The sequence below is a fragment of the Dioscorea cayenensis genome, chromosome 4 (genome assembly GCF_009730915.1).
Source record: "Dioscorea cayenensis subsp. rotundata cultivar TDr96_F1 chromosome 4, TDr96_F1_v2_PseudoChromosome.rev07_lg8_w22 25.fasta, whole genome shotgun sequence".
In the NCBI taxonomy this organism is placed as follows: Eukaryota; Viridiplantae; Streptophyta; class Magnoliopsida; order Dioscoreales; family Dioscoreaceae; genus Dioscorea; species Dioscorea cayenensis.
Window position 1 is genome coordinate 22,098,865 of NC_052474.1, and position 22,384 is coordinate 22,121,248.

The window sequence follows — 22,384 nt, forward strand, 5'->3', positions numbered from 1 at the left end:
TGCCTGTGTTTTAATCTCTATGATAATTGGAATGTATGTATATATATCATTCTTTTTATGTGAAATGAAGCTTACTATTTTGAATTATACCCTAAGCCCTGAACCTTGAACCTTGAAACCTGAAACCTAACCTCCAACCCCGATCCTTGAACCCTAAAACCCTGAAAAACCCCTAAACTCAAAAAATTAAAACCCTCAAAACCTAATATTTAAAATAATAAAGGAAAATTAGAAATTTGAAGAGAAAAGAAAATTTTCTCATGTGAAATTTGTTGCTATTCTAGTTTCTATTACGATGTTGATTGAATAGCAAGAGCTTCTCCAATATTCGTAAAATTTTAATTGAAGTTTAAGCACATGAAACTTGAAACATAATGTCTTCGGTGATCCTGCTAAAGTTTTAACACATTATGTTTTAATCATGGTAACATTTTAATTGAAAACAAAATTTTTTTTTGTGTGATTTAAAAATTTGACTAAAACTAAGCTAACTAAATTACCATTGTTTTAATAAAAACCTAAGTTAAAAGGATTTTTGAAAATTAATTATTATTATTGTTATTATTATTTTGTATTTTGATGTCTATTTATGCATATAATAATATAAAAACCCTAATTATCTTCTCGTTTCTCCTCTCTCTCTCTCTCTCCTTCCTTCTCTCATTTGCTCGCCGTTACCTCTTCTGTTCGAGAAAGGCGTCACCACCTCCTCATCTTCAAACGGGCATCATCAATGCGACGAGGAAGGCTCACGCTCTTGTGGATTGTGGAGATCGGGGCGGCGATGATGAGCATCAGTTCACCAACCTTTACGAGTGAGTAACAAGAACTTATTTGATTCCCGGATAGCCTTTGTTTTCTTGATTTAGGGTTCTTGCTTGAATTCATGCATCTGGATCTGCGTTTTGATCCATTGGTTTCAAGAAAGATCTCGTAGGCAGGGGTTTTATATTCCGATTTTGGTTCCATAGTTGATTGGTTCTTGTTTTTTATGGTTTGATTGTGATTTAACCTATGAATTATGTGTGTTTTTCTTAGGGTTCGACATTAACCCTTGTATCTCCTCAGTGTCTTTTCTCTCTCTCTTCTCTATTCGCCTTTTTGTTCTCATGCCTAGATCGAGATCAGAATCTTTAATCCATATTATCACGGAATTGAGCCTAAGCTGAGTTCCATGGCCTCTGTTGGTATGAGATCGGTTTTTGTTTGTAGGGTTGTGGTTGTACATTAAGGTTTCTGTTCTTATGTCTGGATTTAGATCTGACACTTGATCCATTTATTGAGAAATATAGCAATGGAGTATTAGATTGTGTTTTATTTAGAAGGTGCTGTGAATTTGTGTACAAAACTTTGGGAGAGAAAAAGGATTCTGCGCTAGAAGCCGTAGGGGAGATGGAGTCCAAGCAAGAGATTAGGTGCAGTCTATTGTCTAAGACTTGATTACTAATATAGATGAGTTGTGTTCACTTATTATCCATTGTTTATTATGAATAATAGCTTGATGATATCTTTCTATCTACTTTGTTCATCATATAGGGTGAGGGGTTCATGAAATTCTACCTCACATAAAGGCTGTATTTCATGCTCTTAAGTCTTTCTTTGATAGCTCTTAAATGAATTGCTTACCACCAACTCAAAATTCAAACTTTTTCTAGTCTCCAAGTCGTTATCAGAAATCTATATAAGGAAATATGCTTGGAACATGTGTCTAAGATTATACTTCGGAAGATGAAGTTCTTGTTCCTACAAGTAGCTATGATTGTTTAAAATATTACCAAATGCTTGAACTTCTTATTTGTTAATTTAGTTAAATAGTTTGTATTTTCCATATATGGCCTTAATTGTGGTATGTTTAAATGGTTTTTCTTCATGGTGTGCTTTTTTTCCTTGTGTTTGCACCATATTTTTTGTCTTGTTTGTAACAAATATCTTTCTTCAAGATTTAGAACATGTATGCACAATTGCTTTGTTGATAATTGTCACCCAAACCAACATATTGAATTTTAATATATTTGTTCTAGATATTCTAATTTCCAGTGTGAGATGATTTTGGGTCTCATTGGATTCCAATTTGTGTAATCTGAACAAAATAAATTTGTAATATTATTTTAGGTTCTTAAAACCTTATTGAATATTGAACATAAACCATCAGTATATCTTGTGCACCGTGAGACTTGGTATTTGAGCTAAGTGGTGTTTCATGGAATTTTAATGTTTCTTTAGTTTTCATGATTTATGTTTGAGTTCTGAAATTTAGCTCAAGAAGGCTGATAATTTTCTTTATAGTCAATCTTTTATTAATGATCAAATTAGACTGCTTCTAGCGCATACAGTTTTTGCAATAAAATGTAATTTTTCTTTATTATGTTTCTTTTTATCACACTGAACTTTAATTTTCTTCAAATACTTGGGCTTTAGGGTATAGATAGGTGATTTGTTTTGACTGTTATTTCCATCTTACTTTTGAAAGATAAGAATTTTGATATATAATGGTTTTGGTAATTTAGTTCTTTCATAGCTTAAGTTTTACTTGGCAGTGACTTTGATATCTAATATTCTCATTGTTCATCATCTCGGCTAAGAGATTTGATTCCATCTTTGATTTATCTATATCATTGAAACTTCACCAAAAATTCAATTTTTTTAATGAATTTTAAGTTAATTTGTTTATTTTCCATTAAATTTCTCGTCTTCTCACAAAGATTGAAATGTTTTTGTCATATTAGCATCAGCTTAATAGTTGTCTTGTAAATATTAAATGTCATTAATATTACAAATACATTATATTACTGTGAAAGAGACTTTTAAAAACAAAAGATCTCTAATGAAAATCAGAAGGATCCCTTTTTCCTAGCAATGTTTGAAACTATAAGTGTAATTTAGATCCTGTTATTTAATGATTCTTAATAGCCTACATAAAGCAAGTGTGTCTAAAAAAAAAAAATCCCAACTTAAAAAAAAATTTAAGATCCCTAATCATAATTTGACTATTGCCCCTCTTATGTGTAACCCACTCCTTTTTAAGAGAGTGATGGATAGAGAAAGCTTAGATGAATGGAGAGGAAAATCTCAAAGAAGAAGCAGCCATTTCAGTTTTGCATTTAAATCCTCTATCCTCTCTATTCATTGAGGAGGTGTAAGGAATCTTAGTGTTGCCATTGATTTCTTCTTTTTCACCAAGTTGGAATGTATCTTCAAATTTTTAAGGTTTTACTAGTGGGGGTTTCAGGTTTATGCATGTGCAAGTGAAGATTTCGGAGGGCTTGATTTCCTCCCTTTTCAAAAATTGAGTTTTTAAGTTTATGTTGGTTTAAAGTGATGTTTGGTTTTTAGTTTATGCCGGCTTAGGGAATAGGGTTTCAGCCATGGGTCTTAAGGTTATTCTAGTTTAGGGATTGGTTCAGCCTGACTTGATGGATTTACTATTTTAAAGATTATAGGATTTGGGGGTTGGGTTTTATGGTTATACTTGTCTTAGATGCTAGACTTCTATTGCTTGTTTTTTAATGTTTTATTTCTTTGGCTTAGTTCTTTGGGCGGATATGAAAATGTTATGATATTTAGTAATGTGATACGTGATTTATTTCTTAAATGAACGATGTTCTTGTTTTTGGTTTTTCTTGGTTTAAGGTTTGATCTTTTATTGAAAAAGAATTGGGTTTGTTTTTTCACATATAGTCATTTTAGTGAGGGTTGCTCATTTAATTTTTCACATCCTCATGACATTTTCTATGCATCCTCATGACAGTTTCTGCTTATAGTTGCAGCTTAAATGTTAATTGTATAATCTCCACAACAATATTGGTTTAATATAGAGATTATGGTTGTAATGTTTTGCAATTATTAACTAATGACATAATTTAATCCTTGTTCTTGACCACAACTTAATGTGTACAACTATCCATATTGCATGTGTTTTTTGCACTATAAGATTCAATAATTCAATCATCATGCTAATTAGATTGTACTCCATATATAGATGCAATACAACATGTGGAATCAATGAACTACTTAATCTTTTTAAGTACAAGAGTTATTTTATTGGATTATTGATGGATCATCTTGTGGAGTAAAATGTATCCTCTAAAATGTTTGCAAACCTGTAAGAACGATCGAAGAGGCTAATTTTGCCTGAATAGATAGGTAAACTTTAGTATTTGTTGTTTTTGTTTTGACTCTTAATGCTATTGTTTCAGAAAATTCATTGTTGCCAGTAGCATACTTTGTGATCAAATGTGGTTTAAGTTTAACTGGTTTTACTTACATGCATGATCGGCTACTAGTTTATATTATGCCATTTAATCAAGGCTGATTTTTAAATTGTGTTATGATCTAGTTTAATCCTCGAGTTTTGAAAACCAATGATCCTGTTTCCTTTGGCTTCATATTACATAGTATGTTAAGAACCGGTTCATATGCTAATTGAGTTACCTAAATATTTATTGAATTTTTAGTCAATTTTCTTTTATTTTTTTAAATTGTAGAGTTTTTTACATGCCATGTTGGTCAAATTTGTATGCTTTTGTATGATGATATAGTTGTACTTATAATATTGTTCAACCTTTTTCTATGTTCTTTTTAGATGGTGATGTAATTGCAAGTACTTGTGTTTTTCTTTATCAATTATAAGTTCTTGTTGTTTCAATATTTATTATTCCCTTTTTTTTCTTTGACATGAACGTAGGAAGCCATTGTTGTCATTTCCTTGCATCTTTCATGAGTAACCCTTTTGTGTGTGTGTGTGTGTTGTAAACAGCTAAATACTTGAAAAGTCTTGAATATGTTCTTTGGTTGAGCTTCAGTAATTGCTATTAACTTTTTCTCACCTATTGCTAAATATTTAGGAGAATATGGTTCTATTATTAACTAGTCATATGATAATTTCTGTTGTGGCCTTAAAGTTACTTTTCCTATATATCCATGTATTGAAATAAAAGGATAGTTTATTCTAATGCTCATTTATGTTTCTTTAATCTAGGATCACATTAGACATGCATGAATTTCTTGTTTTAAATTACATGTTGCGGCAATATCGAGTTCCTTCTACTGTGTGCTCACATGCTCATACATATATGTTCAGCTTGATATCTCTATTATTCTAATTGAAGGTACATATTCTTTTTGTACACATTACATACTTTATTTAAAGTCTCAAATTACAAGATTTTGGTTCAAGTTTGTTGTATTATGTATTATCATCTGTAATCTTCAATTTCAGAATGTCCTGTCATCTTGACAAATCATGTTTGATCAGAATTATGCATATGCTTTTTATTGGTTCATTATAGATGGATTACCCATTATGCATTTTGTTTGAGAAAAACTAGACCTAGCTATGATAGCCTTCCTCAATATAATATAGTGCAACTGGGAGTTTCTCCTTGGTGTTGTATTTAGATAAGATGTTATTTTTGTTTCACAATTGTTGTCTTAGATTTCTAGTTGGTTCTTAGATATTTGAAGGGAATTACATTCTCAAGACGATTAATATACTAAACCTTGTGATTCACAAAGCCAAGATGTTGCTTTCAGGTGAGAATGCTGACTGTAACTCCAGGTTTTGAATTTATGTGACCACTAATTCCAGGCTGTCTCTCCTGTTTATTTGTTGTGTTTTTCCTTTAGCTCTGTCTGTCCACTCATATGGATGTCTTTCTTTCTGTTTGCCTTTCACATCTTCCTTTCTCATCTCTTTGTTCTATTATGTTAGTTGTACTGTGTTTTGGTTCTCTTATTTGTATTGCTTATTTTTGGTTTAACAAAGTTGTAGTTTATAATAATAATAATAATAATAATAATAATAATAATAATAATAATAATTGCACACCTTACGCATGGTTATTATTGGGGAAAATGGCAGGTATTCCTGGTAAACTTATTTTGACTTCTATGTGGCATGAGTGGAACTACTCTTGATGCACATGATTAACCTGTGGCCTTATCATGCACGAGCAGGAACTTTTTTTTTTTTTTTTTTTTTTTGGATTTCTTATGATCCCATATGTTGATATCTTCTTCATTGTTCTTTAGAATTTTTTGCCCTATCTCAAAACCTTTATGATGTTCATATTTTGGTTCCATTTTCAAGATTTTACTTATGTAGTAATATTTTTGTTAATTATGCTTCGTCTGTTCTTATATTTCTACTGAGTATGTTGCTTAATTACATAAACAACATTGTTCAGATTTTTATGTTTTTGAACAAGACATGTTTTGTTGAACTCTTGCCAATTGATTTGAGTTTTTTCTTGTGTTCACATATTGTGTAGGTGAAATCTACCAATTATATGAAACAATCCATTTGAGTGAGTCATATTCAACATTTAAGAAACTTTCACTTACACCTAGCCCTCATACTTTTTCTATGTCGTTCACTTTTATTTCCTGTCTCTGCTTTCCTTCTTGGATTAGGTTTTGCATCCAATTGCTGATTCTATCAAAACCAAAAGATCTGGGGAGTGTATTTCGACAACTTCTTCCAAAGACTGGTTGAAGTAGATGACGGAAACTATGGATCAACCACTATTCATGAGTTGATAGTACTTCAAGCATGAATGATAGTGGTATTGACTCATTCCATATTTGTATGTTTCCAAGGACCTCGTGTATACTACTGCCATGGTTTGTTAAAGGAGGTTTAAGTTATTTCTTCTGTTTCTTGTTATTTATTAATTTTTTTAATTTTTATTTTTTCCTTTAGGGCTTTGGAGTTCGTATCCTTTGATAAGTGTGGGTTTTTTTTTGGTCTGTACGGTCTCTTTTTCATTTTAACTTTATAGTTTACAGTTGTCATATTCTTTGATCTCATGAACTTCACTTGATCCAAGTTTAGTTTGTGGGTGAATTATTGCATATGTATATATTTGTAGTATTATAGATTCCTAAGTTCTAGTTGCTCTACTAATCCCCAGGCACAGTCTCTATTTTCATGCTGATATTGATTTTACTTTGAATGAATACTTGAAGATTCTATCAAATAACTTCTTGCAGATTCTACTTTCGTGTTCCTAAACATGGTATTGATTTGTCATGTATTCAAGAATAAAAACACTAACTGTATCTTATTGGTAGGCTCTTTCTCTCTCTGTGGTTGTTTTTTGTTTAATTTTGACATGTAAAAAATAAAAATAAAATTTCTACTTGGTTAATAATCTTAAGTTTTTCTTGCTTATAAATAAGGCACTCTATGGATGTCAATAATTATGATTGTAACAATTAGGAATAAGTTGATAAGCCAATTTGAATTAGACTCCTATTTGTTTAAACTTCCAACTAATTGTGATGAACCGTGGTCAAACAAATCTCTAAATGATTTAAGGACTTTAAATTTAAACTTTCAAAGCAATTTTTTTTTTCCATTTTATAATTATCTTAGTCTTATTTATTATTTCATTTTATTTATTTTTCTAGTATTTTGTGATTATATTAGTTTCACTTACTATTTTGTCCTTAGTCTAAATCTTTATAAGTACTTGTTTTAGTGTTTGTAAAAGGGGAACCAATCAATTGAATACTTGTGTTCTTTTTTACTCCATTTTAAGTGTTAGTTTTTGCAGTGGAACTGGGATCTGCTGCTTCAGTTTGTGTTTATGAAAAAGTTTTGTTTTATTTTATGGATACACTAGGTTGACTCGAATGGTTATATCAGTAGAAGATGAATAATTACTTGTTACAAGTACTATCTAAGTTATCCTCGTTTTGGGTCTCAATAATGAACTAATGCTTTTGGAAACAAGGGGCTTAAGATGAAATTGCTTTTTCATCTTTCTCTTTTGTTCACCATAGTAATGTATTTTTGATCTGGTCTTTACTTTGCCTTGACCACCATGTTTTGAAGCTGCTTTGCTGATACAAAGGTCATGTATGCCAATACTTTTCTTAAGTTATGTCATCTTTATGATTGCTTGCCTTAGCGTGTGTGTATTAGCCCTGTGAAATTGCTTCTAAACTGTGGATTTCTGCCATATTCTATTTTAATGATGATACTTTGACAAAATAGGAGGCTGTTGCACCATGAAATGCAATAAAAATTCTCTATTCATGTAATTTGGCCTTTAGACTTGTTTATTGCAGCTAGCCTTCACAGTTGTTCTGCTAATGCTTTGTCAAAATGTGAGATGTGAATCTTGAAGCTCTTTCTTGCAGGGAATCTAGTAAATACAAGAGCAAGTCAAAAAAGGAATGGATTCTCTTAACCCGTAACCTCTGTTTTTCTTTCTCTTTCTTTTATTTATCACATCTCCGCTCAAAATCTTATGTTGGAACTGCAGGGTGGCCTCAAATCCTCACACAGTCAACCGCATCAAAGACTTTGCGACTAGATTAAACCCTCACCTCATCTGCTTGGTAGAAACCAAAGCTGACGCTTCTACGACTCAACTTTTGCAAAATTTTCCGAAAGAAATGGGAATGGGCTTCCAACCCAGGCGTTAAGTCTCTCAGGTGGTATCATCATTCTCTGGAACATAAATATTGGCTTTGTCACTCCTATTATGGGTGTCAAAACCACTCTCCACCTTGTTATTTCTTTTGTTTCGTTCTCTTGGATTTTTACTATCGTTTATAACTCAATGTATTTTTGACCAAAATTTTCTCTAGAATTCTTTATTGGTTTTTCCTTGGCTTAACTTCCCTTGGCTCTTAGCCGGAGACTTTAGTGCCATTATCTCTGGCACAGAACACAAAGGTGGTGTATTTCAAAACTATTCCTCTAAATCTTGGAATTTCCCTCAGTTTATCTCTCAAAATCAACTTCTCGATTTAGGGTTTACTAGTTCTGTCTTTACTTGGTGTAACGGTCAAAACCTCTTTTCCCGCAGATGGGCTCTTCTTGACCGTTTTGTCACTAATGTCAGTTGGACGAATGGTTTTGTTTCCTATGTTAATCATCTTTCTCGTACTAATTTGTGTAAAACTCTATAAGTCATGATCCATTGTATTGATTATTAGTGTTTCTATGGTATGCGTTCCTATTCTTGATTAGGGTTTTGTTTGTATATCTAGATCTTGATTACAGCCTTGATCCATTCTCTCAAGGTGTATAGCAAAGGGGTACTAGACATTGTTCCTGTTTGTAGGGTTTGTTGGCTCAACCAATCTTGATTTAACATGCATGGATTATGATTATCCATTCTGTCAAGAAGGGTTGTATAAAACAGGCATTAGATCTTGCTTTTGTTTTCAGGGTTTGGAGCACCTATAACTTTGATTATGTTTGTTGATTGCAAGGGTTCTAACTTAGCCCCTGTAGCTCATGTTTTATATATTTTATTACTGCATGCCTTTTGAAGAACTTTGTATGTTGAGTTATATCATCTGAAAGTCAACTGCAGAAAACTCCAAGAATCAAGTGAGACAGGGACAAATATTGAAGAGCCTTGTATCCGAATGGGGAAGGAGATGGTGGGGTTCAATAATCGAGGAAGGGAGACAAATTGGAATAATCCCAGAAGAATTAATGAAAGTTCGTGGACTCCTAAATCTGTTATCTTCAAACCCCGCTAGGGCAATCGAATGGTATGATTCATCTCAGTAATTCAATATTCAGTGCCTTAGCCTTTCTATTCCATTCCTTGATTTTCCTTATTTTTCTACTTTGATTTGTGGGCCATGCTGCTGTCTTCTTTCATTTCCTACTTAGCATGCTTATCTAGATCTATTGGGCAAAGTTTACAAAAATTGATGAAGATTTAGGATTTATTTATTTTTGTGTAAAACCTATATTGTTTTATGCCAATTTGCTATATGTAGGTCTCATGTGCTTGATTGGAAGTAATATCCAGTTCCATGGAGTGTTCCTTTACAGCTGGAGTTAATTATTCAGTGATGCTATATCTATGACATGATGCTCTCTAACATATGTTCATGCTACGTACATTATGCAACAAAAGGAAAAATGATATTTTAGTAAACCAAAACAAGTATTGTAATTCTTGCTCAAATGTATGTCTTTAGGCTTGTTTATTTAATGATTCATCAAACACTGCTCAAAAGTCCCTCCATTGTTCTTCTGATATGATTCATCCGGTTGTAAAAGATGGGTTGCTTAGGCTCGCTTGCTACCTTTTCCAAGCAGGCTAGCAGTTGACTAGCTTTGATTGTGGCCTAACCTGTAATTAGAACAGAATCACCATCAAGTTGATTTAGCATATTTTTATGTTGCTACAACATGTTCAATGATTGATTGACCCCAACTTTTTTGATTCATGAACCCATTTGAATCATAATTCAGTGAATTCACCTTATAAGTCTCTAATACTACCCCAAGCCATTCTCAGTCACCAGGAGCTTCACCATTGGCTGCAATAGTCACCACCTTCCCTCACCGAATTTGGCCTCATTTTCCCTTGTTAGCAGCCCTAGATTCCCCCATCCATAGGAACACTTCAATATCTTCCTGTTAAGGTTTCAATGTTGCCATTATATGGTGGAATTTGCGGCCTTTGATTTTTTTTTTTTTAATTAAGATAACCTTATTGTTTTTATGCCTTAAGAATTTTGCTAATGATTTTGAACTCTTGCTTTGTTTCTAACTTTATTAATCGATCCTTGAAAAATGAGAAATAGTTTATTTTTGGACTCATATATTTTCATAATAACCATAATATGGTCCATAGATCCATTAGAAGTTGGGGGCTATGCATGACTAATAGGTCTTTTATCGATTCTTTGTGTGACTTATACAAAAGGGAATTTTGAACTTAGGTTTATGATTGAAAATTTTAGAAGTTCTATCTATTAATCTTGTCATCTAAGTTGAGCATTATTTGTACTCTATGAACTCAAAAATGTAACAAAGAGATATAGATTTTAGATTTTTTTTTCTTTCGAAGAACTACATTTTATTGGAGTGTGTGTGTGTAAAATTCGAAGTTTGTTGTGGACGAATTAGTACTTATTAGACCCCAAACCCTAAAATCATAAACCCTTGAACCCCTAAACCCTAAATGGATACAACTTAGAACAAGGATTTTAACACAATGTTAAAATTTTAATTAAAAGAAAAAATATATAATTCTTAAAATCAGGAAATTACCATTAAAAGTGCTTGAAAAATAAGAAACACAGTTAAAATATCACTCTGCATTCATGGGTTTTAGAATAAGGATTTAACTTTTTATTTCTGTTTGTGTATGAATTCATATAATTTCAAGGAAGAAGATTAGAATCATGAGAAAAGGCGGACAAACCTTGAATTCCTCTAAGGAATGGTAAACTCCATCTTTATGCTTTTTCCTAAGGTTGCAGAGTCTTCTGGTACATCCGAGCTTTTCCCCAAATTGCCCCTTGGAGAACCTTGAATCCTAAACCTTGAAACCCTAAACTGCAAACCCCCAAGCCCTAGGCCCTCAAACCATTTGTTGCCCATGATGATTTTGTGCTTGTTTTTGTGGCATTTTAAGTTTGATATTTTTTTTCTTATTAATTTATTTCTATGTTATGTTTCATTCTTAATTGAGATGAAGCTACTTTGAATCACTAGTTGTATAAAAATTTAGTCTTTTTTACAAGGAAATTTTCATATAAATTCTTAAGAAAATAAATATTTTTCTAAAATTAAAAAAATTCCACCAGAGTATCTAGTTTTAACTTATGGATAGTGTAAAATAAAGTTATTTATATAAATTTAGGGTGACATTACTGAAACTGCATCGTTTAAATTAGTTTTTTTTTTTAAAATTAAGCATTATTCAGATATGATTGAACCATACAGGTTTATCAAACCTTATAATTTATATAAATTCACTTTATTAGTAATAAACAAGCTATACGAAAAAAAATCCTTATAGATTCCTTTCCCTGATCTCCCTACTTTTTCATTTCTTTGTCATTTCTCTCTCGCCGTGCTTTGGGGCTTGTAGCTGCCGTAATCAGAGTGCACGCTCGGGAGCTGCATTGGGGAATCATGGGCGGCGTGTTGGAGATGGTTTTCAGGAGCTGCGAAGAGATGCAACGCCAACGAGGGCTTTCGGGAAGGTATTGTGGCTAGATATCTTTAACCAATTTCAGCTTGCTTGATGGTGACTTGTTATCTAGTTGTCTATCAATCTCTGTCAATCATCTATCTTTATTAACTAAGTAATGCGTGAATAACAAATCGAAGATTTAGTGTTTTCATTTCTATGGATTATTTTGTTATTCTGATCATTGTATTTGTTTGCTTTTTAAGGATGAGTAAAACTGGACTGATGGTGGTTAAAAAGGGTATTAGATTTGTGGGAAGTGATATATGACTCATAGGTCATGTTCTGATGTCAATGGTTAATTGTATTGTTTGTTATGAGAAATAATGTGTGCTTGAATTCATTAGTGGTATTTTGTGGTCAGGCCATCCATATCAGCTTTTGGTGATTGGTTTGAGGTCCTCGGATGAAAGGTTTTCAGAGTGTTCTTTGTTGAGTAAACTGCCATAAAGTTGTTCATCAATGTTCAATTCCTTATTCAAAGTTCTTTCATATATGATTAAGCCTATACAAATCCCAACAAATAGAATGCTTATAGAGAATATTGCTTCATTAGCACGGATATCTTAAGTGCATCTGCGACTGGAAAACCATATTGGGGCAAGATGCGGAGCGTATCGGCCCCATATAGGGATCGCCATTAATGTGGTGATTTGACTATGCACATGACAAATATGGAAATATTGGATAACCGTATCACCATTATATTATCCCAATATTGGGATAATCATATTTGCAATATGGTGAGTATTAGCATACAGTTCATAAATATTTGGGATAATTATATTGGCAATATGGTGACTATTGGCATATGGTCCATAGCATATTGGGATAACCATAATATTGAGACCATATTTTGCCAAATCAGCATAATTTGGATAATCATATGGTTCACAGTCACCGATATGGTGCCAATATACGCCTATAGCGCCATATGTATAATGTAATATGGTGCCAATATATTATTAGTTATGACATGACATATTAGCTATGGATCATGCATTAGTAATGGTGACTATGGATAATGTAATATGGTGGCAATATATTATTAATTATGCCATGGCATATTTGCTATGGATCATATCCTAATATTGGGCACCATATTAGTATAGCATGTTAGTATATGATAGTATGGACCATATGGACTATATGCATATTATCCTTGTATATATGCATATTATGGCACTATATGCTATTAGCATATATGCGCTATGGAGTATGTTAGCCTATGGCCTATATGGACCATATTAGCACCATATACATTATCATCATATGCCACCGTATATTAGAATATTGGCATCATATATGAGGATAATATAGCCCTATAGTGCCATATTTATGGACCATATACTAGCAGTTGCGATATTACTATTATGGTCCAATATGGCTATGCACCATATGGTCCATAATATGGCGTATAATATGGTATATGGTATAATATATGGTGTCATACTTTAAGTTGTTGGAAATATAGTACCACATCGGTTGTCTGATAGAAGTGTAATGGGTTTATATATAGATAGGGGTTGAGCCACTAAGCCCATATAGAGCCCATATGGTACCATATGATGGTGCCAATATGGACCATAAAATAAGTCATAGCTATTAATATAACAATATGGCACCATTATTTAATACAACCCTTAAGATGGGACCAATATGGGATATATGATCCTACGTTGGTGACTATATGACCATAATAGCTATAATATGTACATAGTATCTATTTGCACGTGAATATATGCATAATATTGGCACCATTATATTATCACCAATATTAATATGTACCTAGTATCTATTTGCGCCTGGATATATGCATAATATCGGCACCATTATATTATCACCATATTGGCATATTATTTAGGGACCATTGGTGCTAATATGGTCCATATTAGCTAAACATAGCTATGGCATAGCACCATGTGATGATAATATGTTGCTAATATATATTACATTAGAATATTGGTACCATAATAATTCCATATTAGCAGCATATTGGATAATATATGGTCCTTTATCCAATATATGTGGGTAGCAATGGTGGCTCTTCTATATGTATCTGTTATATGGTGCCAATATAGTGCTTCCTATTGGGGTTTTTTGGGCAATTCCTGGCCATCTAAAATACAGATTCATGGGAAGGAAGTTCACTTATTGAGAACGAAGAAATTAAGAATAGTCCAACAGTTTTAACAATTCCAAGAGCAATAGATAATTTTGAAAATGCATTAGAAGACAATTCTTCGGAGAAATTTGTAATCAAAATCAAGACAAAAAACAAAAGATAAAACAAAGATGTATATCTATTAATAAACTTAACATTATGTGACGTGCAAAATAGAAGAATACATCGGTACATAATTTATTATTATCAATTTTATTCAGGAGGAGATCCTAATAAATCAGTATATTTGAATATGTTTTATAACAAATATCCGAACCATGGGGATCAAAACTATTTAATGAAGACCCTATATATTGAAGATAGAATTGATACATTAGGAGGTACAATAGAATTTCTATGAAGAAAACTAGATGAATGGCACTGAGAATTAAGGATAAGTAACAAACAACGAAATCCATTAAAGAAAGATTATGTTGCGAAGAAATAATAAGACAAAATAATATTTGATACCCTCACTATACAATAGCCTTACAAATGAGAAATATGAAATAATAAGGGATTTAAAAAAACCCTAAACCCAAAACCCAAAGCCAAACCCTAAAACCCAAAACCCAAACCTTAAAACCATAAAACCCCTAAACCCTAAAAAACCCCAAACCCCAAACCCATAACCCTAATTCAAAAAACAAAAATGTTTCCTTAAAAAGCTGTGATCAGTGAGTCATTTTGATTAAACGAAAATGTTTTTAATCAAATAGCGTTGAAATCTAATATATTTAAATATATGTATATAGATAATAATTATATTATTGATAAAAACTTGCATAAAAAATAACTTTTTATTAGGGGTTTTAATGTATTACAACGCAAATGCCTTTTTATTGATTTAAGAATAAACAAGAATGGATATTTGAAGATTAATGTTATCAATGATTGTGAATGTGGGGTTTCACTGACAAGGTTTTCACACAAGTCACTTAAAAAAATTTCTCCTATAGGCTATATCAAAATAAAGATGCTTTCTCTTTTCTAGCAAAGCTCTTGTATTGATCTTTGCCTTCCCAAGATAGGTGTTTCATACTTCAATATGAATTATAAGTATTGGACTATGGTGGTGCCCAGTGACAAACATGTATGCATATACATTTAAAATGATTATGGTACTTGCGTTTTTTTTTTAGAGGATGCTTGTGATTGTTAATTGAATTCTCATGTCATGAAGATTTTGTAAATGACATATGACACCAAAATGATAGCTTGATAAACAAATGCTGGGAATGCTACTTCTTTTTTATGTGTATATTCACAATAGCTTGCCAGTTAAATGTTGAAATTGATACATCCACCACATAGGTAGCAATGAGCATAATTGGTCTTCTCCATTGTTTGGGGTTCGAGGTGTGCTCATTTGACTTTACACATCATCATGATAGTTTCTACTTATTGTTGCAGGTTAAATGTTGATTGTATAATCTCTACTGCAACATTTGTTTAACATGGAGATTTATGTTTTATGGTTGTAATGCTTTTCAATTGTTAACTAATGACTACTTGAAGATTGACACAATTTAATCTTTGTTCTTGACCACAACCTAATGTGTACAACCAGCCATATTTCATTTGTATTTTGTACTGTATGATTTAATAATTCAATCATCATGCTAATTAGCTTGTGCTTCATATAGAGATGCAATACTGCGTGTGGAATAAATTAACTATGTAATCTTTTTAAGTACAAGAGTTGTTTTATTAGATTATTAATTGAGGACTACTTAGATATTTAGATAACTTAATCTTTGTTCCTTGACCATAAGTGAATATGTAAAACCAGCCATATTTCCTATGATCTGTTAGAAGATTCAATAATTTAGTTGTCGTGCTAATCAAATTGTGACCTGTATATGGATGTGATACTAGACATGAATAATCTAACTACATAATTCAATAATTTAGTCGTCATGCTAATTAACTTGTGATCCATATATAGATGGGATACTCGACATGAATAATCTACCTAAGTAATCAATTTAAGTAAAGGAGTTATTGAGTTAGCTTGTAGATTAATCCTCTTGTGGTATCGTCAAGCTTGATCTAGGTACCCTGTATTTGAGAAGTCTTGCTTATGATGATGGTCTTCCCATGGAGTTATCACAAGAAGTAGTTGTCAATGAGGATGACGAATCAGTCATCATTGACGCAATACGGGGGTCGAGAGGTGCAAAAGAATGACAAACTAGTGTCTTAAATCATTCGATTAGTTACACGAGCAGCAAGAAAGAACAACGGCATAAGGAAAGAAGATCAGCGTAGGCTACCCTCAGGTGGTGCAGCGGCAGCCCATTGTCGATTACTTGAAAAGTTAGATTCTTCTCGTTTTTGTTAGGAAATTGATAAACTAAACAAGTCTTTAAGGATGAATCAAAACCCAAATCCAGGTGGAATAAACAAAGACTGAACAGAGAATTTAACCTTTTTTTTAATCAACAATACAAGCAACTAAGTTAAGCTTTGCAATTTATCTTGGTGGTGTCAAACATCAACAGCTTACCGAACAATTCCTACCTAGGGTTTTAAGTTTTAGTAGATTTCTACCATGCATCAACTTTCCAATTCAAAGGTTTGCTAGTTTGGTTCATTGTTGTGTCCTTTTAAGCATTGATAATGCTTTTCTGACTTGGATTCAACTTTTAATGACCTGTTTTTTTTTACTTTTTATTTTAATTTGAAATGCCATTACTATGGTGTATGACTAAATGCTTATACCTAAAGACTAGTGAGCAGTAACCAACGGTGGTTCGAATGAAGAAGTTATTCTCAATTTAGCTGGATACGTGTCCTTTAGCTAAATTCATAATAAGGCAAACACATTAGATACGAGGATCATTTTGTAGAAATCCATCCTATAACCCATTATTCCATCTCAAACCTTCTTCATTTCAATCATCATGGTCACAAACCATGCCAACACACTATTATGGTTATATTTCTTTCTTTACTAAGAAAACTAAATTTTTCCTCTATTGTATATCCATGTTATTTAGTTTCACCATATTTAACAAGGTCTTCCTTTTTCTATTTTGTGTACATGCCTTTTGGTCAAGATTCATGTTTTTTGGATTGTGACAAATTTAATTGTTGACTGTCAGCTGCCTAATATGGTGACCTTAGGGCTTGCTTGGATGGAGGTATTTAGAGGTAAGGTAAGGGAAGGGTTTTTAAAAACCCATGCTTGGGTAGAGGGTTTTAGGGGAAGGTAAGGGTTGAGAGGGGCTGATGGAAGTTTTAAAACATCCATTTTTCTGTTATTCTGCACCCCTCCAATTTGGAGGGTTGGGGAGGTTTTGGGTACCATTATTTTTTTTTATTGATCAAAATGCCCATACTCATTTACAAAAATTCCCAGATATTTCGGAAAATTCAGCGAAATTTTCCATCTAGTTAGTTGTATATGTTTGTCTTGCTTGAATGATTTTGTTTTTGTTTTTGTTTTTGTTTGTTTGTTTGTTTTTTCGTTTTTAATGTGAAAGTGATGTGGGACAGCAGGCCGGAAAGAAGTGGATTTAAGTTGAAGATAGGTTCATAGCGTCACACTAGCAAGGCTTTAGAAATCACTTTTAAAATTCATAGGCATTAGACCTAGGCTTGGTTTGCATCATATAAAACCAGAAAAAGAAGATGATTTTCTAGAAAATTGTTGCACTTACAAATTTCATTGTTATCTCATGCATTTAGCTAAATATCATGCATTTTTCCTAGTTTTCATAGTGATTTCCCCTCTCTTTTTGTACAAACTACTCTCTCTAGTTGTTTTGATTTCAGAAAGCAAGAATTAGTTGAGAAACCCTGGAGACTGGGAAGAAACACAACCTATTTGTGGTCTGTGAGAAGTACTTGTGGTCTGTAAAGTGACTGGAGCCCAACTTCGATCTTTGGCTATAAAAGGACCAGAAAATGGGCTTTAGGTCAAGAAGAAAGTAGGGACCAAGGAGCTGGCGGCTGGAAAAAGAAAGAAAGGAGATTTTGAAGGCTGAAGAAGAAGAAGAGAAGGGCTGGGAGACTGAAGATCGGATCCTTGTAGCCAATATAGGGAGTCTTCTAAGCCCTGTTGTGCTGTGTCTGGCATACTCTTGTTCTTCCTATTTTCACTTTGTAACTGAGACAATGTGTGTGTAGAACTCTTCTTAGGTTTGGGATTAACCCAAGGTAGTATTTGTGTGATGTGTTGATACATTTTGTATGGATCTTTTATGCTTAAAGGTAGATTTCTTGAGTTGATTTCTAATTTGAGTACACAGCTTGTAATTGTGAAAGCATTACTTGCCTACCTTAGAGATCTAGGTTAACTGAAATGGTAACCTGGGTCTTGGAACCTCATTAATCACCCTGAACTTACTGAAAGGTAATTCTTGAGGGTCTTTTGCTTAATCACCGTGCTTATTCAGGTTTTGAAAGGGCTTATCTACCACGAAAGTGGGAGATGGCCCTACCAAGACCTAATTTGTTATCTCTTGAAAGAGAGTGACAAGTAGCTTAGGATTAATGCCTTTCAAGAGATCTATCCACATCTAGTCTAGATCCAACACATTATTCATATTACACCTTGTGGTGGGTTCCCAAACCTAAGTCTATTTTAACTTGAAGTGTAGTCTACAACCCTGTGTTTCTGCAGCCTTGATTGTGTTTTATTCCCTGCTTCTTGTTGTTCCCAATTCCCACCCTTTTTTTCATTGTCTAGATAACCCCTTGTTGCAATAGGTTGGTAATCATACTTGGTCCTCGTGGGATCGATACTTATTTACCACTTGGCAAAACCGTGCACTTACTGTTGTGCAAACAAAAATATTCATTGCTTTTTTTCTTTCAGTAGTTCTCTATTTATAGACTTGTAGTATATGAACTAAAAAACCAAGACTTATAAATTCTCACAAGAACCGAAGGGATGCACATATTAACCATGTTTAACACTTAACAAAAAAAAGAAATAAGAGACCAAAGCCTATATTATAGTCAAGTGCCTCTTTAGTTTCCAGTCAAAAGTATAGACAAGATCACATAAATGCATGTCAATTTCTCATGTTTGATGTTTTTTTTATTTCTGGTTGGGTGCGCAACTATTTTTTAAATTCCAAACACTGTATTTCCTAATTTAATCTTTGAAGCTCCAATTGTTTTAGGACGAGGGGGCACTCAGAAACCCGACAGTGTTCTTTAAGATCTGATCCGCTAACAGCCGGTGAACCATATCGTAATGATTTTTAAGATCCGATACCGCTCTTGAACATCCGATACACTAGTGGTCAGTTGCGGATTCGATCTGCTAACAACCTACGTAAATTTACTGGTTTATGTTAAGTATTTTTTAATTAGATTTTACTTGATGATTTATTAGATATGATGTATTATTACGCAAATCTAATCCGCTAATGGCTAGTGGATGCTCAATAATTTACCATCCACAGGTTGATAAGTGAAAATTAAGGTCTGATTTTGTTAAGGGATGATGTTTTAGATCTGATAGTGTTCTAACAAATCCGATCCATTAACCTCCTGTGGATGATATATATATATATATATAATTATATAAATCCCAAATAATTAATCATAATAGTAATACTAATGCTAATGCATAACAAATAAAGCTAATGATGGTAAATTTCATGGATCATGATTATTTTTTTAGATCCGATATTATTAAGCAGATCCAATCCGCTGATGGTCAGTCAGTAGCTGATAATACCCTCATTGCATATCGCGGTAGTATTCTACTTCTCTTTCTCGGGTTTTCCATTGTGCGGGAGCGTTGATCGTTGGAACCCTAAATGGCGCCAAAACTTGGGTGTTCTTGGTGAGAATACGAGTGATGCAGGTGTATTGGATCAAGAGAAGTTTATGACTTAAGACTTGGGAGGGGGAGTCGCTAGTCGAGCTTCTCTAGATCTTGCTCTCTTTTGTCATCTCTGCAGCCCTTTATCTTCAGGTATGAGCTGATAATCTAATGATTGGAGGCAATTCTTTGATGAAACGGTGATTATGCAATGAGTTTCTGTGGCATATGATGATTACTGTTGGTAAGAAGTTGAAATTTAGTCACAAATCAATGAATATAGGACAAAGATGGTGGTGACGGGTGGCAAGCCTTGAGTGAGGGGTGAAACTAGAAAGAGTTAAAATTAGTAGCACTATTAAGGGGCTTTTGTAGGATTTTCTACACTAAACTCCTCATAAATTTTGATTTTGCACAGAATGTCTTATCAAATACTTGTAACATCAGCTTATGTGTGCTTTGTTGCATTTTCTATTTATTTGGTTGATATAAGATTTTAGTTTGTTACTTTGATGTTATTGCAGCCATATCGATTTTGTATTTTCATATGTGACTATGAATCTCTTACATCCTTGCTTGTAATAGATGTTTGTCTGTTATATGACACATGATTGTCCTGAAGGTTTTTGCTATAATTTAATGATTGATTACTAGAAGGGATTATTACATTAACATATAGATTCTTGGGATGAATATTAAGCTTAAGATTATTGCTATAACATTTTGCTATTAATGGTTGGTGCTTGTTTGTATGCTGATGATGGAATTATAAGCTTGGGATGAATATTTATGTTACCAAGCTTTCCCAACTAATGATGCTAGAACCGTGGTAAAATTCCTGAAGAGGTGGTTTACTTGATTTGGGACCCCAAGAAATACCATTAGTGATCGAGGGACCGTTTTTGCAACACACAACTTGCAAAAGTATTGAAGCACTATGGAGTGCATCATCGTCTTGCCACTCCTTACCACCCGCAAACGAGTGGACAAGTAGAAGTCACGAATAGAGAGCTTAAGAGAATCTTGACAAAGTCTATGGAACAAGGCAAGTGGGATTGGTCGGAAAGTTTGGATGACACACTCTGGACTCATAGGACGGCATACAAGACTCCAATAGGGACCACTTCCTATAACTCGGTGTATTGAAAATCTTGTCATTTACCTGTAGAGCTTGAGCATAATGAGTTTTTCCTGACTTGTGCTGTAGGGATTTGAGCTTAAACAATTTAACAGGGCTGTTACCGAGCTCTCTATTCAATTTGACATCTCTTAGTCACTTGTAAGATGGATTATTTTCATTTTCTCACCATGCTCACATTGTAGTTGATGAATGTGTCCAAGATGTCTCTTTAATTGAATGGATTTTCGCATGTCTTAAGCAGATTTCTTGGGAATAATAGCCTGTCCAGTAGCCTGCCTGCTCAAAAGAGCTCATCTCTTCTCAACATGTATGCTTATTTTATCCATTTAGTTAGTGGCTTACTTCAACTGTGTTCATGATTTATGAGATCCTGCTATTTTTTTATAACATTAATTAGTTGTTTGCACTTGAATGGATTTTAATCAAGCTCAGCTTGGAGCTGTTTGATGCTTAATTGTCATAGATTTCTCTTTCTTTAATTACTTAGATCTCTCAGTGCAGATTATTTCTCTTTCCATGCAGGGATTTATCCTACTATCAATTTTCAGGAAGCTTTCCTTCTTGGGCTAGCCAGCAAAATCTACATCTCTATGCTCAAATAATGGAATGTCTCTTTAATGATCTTCTTAATGTCTTGGAATTTGGAAACAAAGCCATAAAGTAAAAAATAAAATACTAATAAAAAATTAATCCAATTTATTCTCTGAGACTTCAGCAGATATTGATTGCTGATTTTTGAGGTTCCTTGCTCATGCTTATTGTTTTGCATCTTAAATAATGAATTTAAGTTGCTATACTGTTTGGTGATTTTGATAGAAAGCATTCTGCTTTGACTTATAAATTTTTTATCTGCTCTGCTTATGGCAGAAACTTGGTGGCCAATAACTTTGTGATAGATAATAATTTCAATATCAGGTGATCAACAATTTATTATCCTGACAACAGTACTATATCCTGACAAATTTTGTGATTGTTTTCTGGATGAGCAGCACTCTTCCACAAGGCTTAAATTGGCTTCAACAAGATGTACCATGCAATCAAGGTTCCCCCATCCGTAAGATGCATGGTAAATTTTACTCAAGTGTGTTTTTGTCAATTTCTCTGGATAGCAGCTTTAAAAAGAAATATATATATATATATATTCATATATCAATCAGGCAAGAATGGGGATAGAGTTCTATTCTTAGGAGTTCTCTGTTGTCTTTACAGATTATTCTTTTGCAATAAAATGTGGTGGCAATCAGAACCTAAAGGCTTCTGATGGAGTTCTCTATGAAATGGACAATGCGGACCTCACCACGTCATCATACTTTGTGGCTGAACCAAACAAG

The 22,384-nt window shown here is 33.2% G+C and overlaps 1 long non-coding RNA gene across 4 annotated transcripts; it reads left to right on the top strand.

Moving 5' to 3' along the window:
• Positions 1 to 629: 629 nt before the first annotated feature.
• Positions 630 to 22,310, top strand: LOC120258453. Of its 4 annotated transcripts, none has more exons than XR_005536003.1 (8): positions 630 to 815; positions 6,270 to 6,305; positions 6,412 to 6,563; positions 8,146 to 8,442; positions 9,323 to 9,516; positions 11,862 to 11,976; positions 22,043 to 22,119; positions 22,263 to 22,310. It is a non-coding gene; the product is annotated as an uncharacterized LOC120258453 (long non-coding RNA). The 4 variants fall into 4 exon arrangements; XR_005536004.1 differs by having other exon boundaries at positions 6,412 to 6,584; positions 9,333 to 9,516; positions 22,263 to 22,309; XR_005536001.1 differs by having other exon boundaries at positions 9,333 to 9,516; positions 22,263 to 22,305.
• Positions 22,311 to 22,384: the final 74 nt, after the last annotated feature.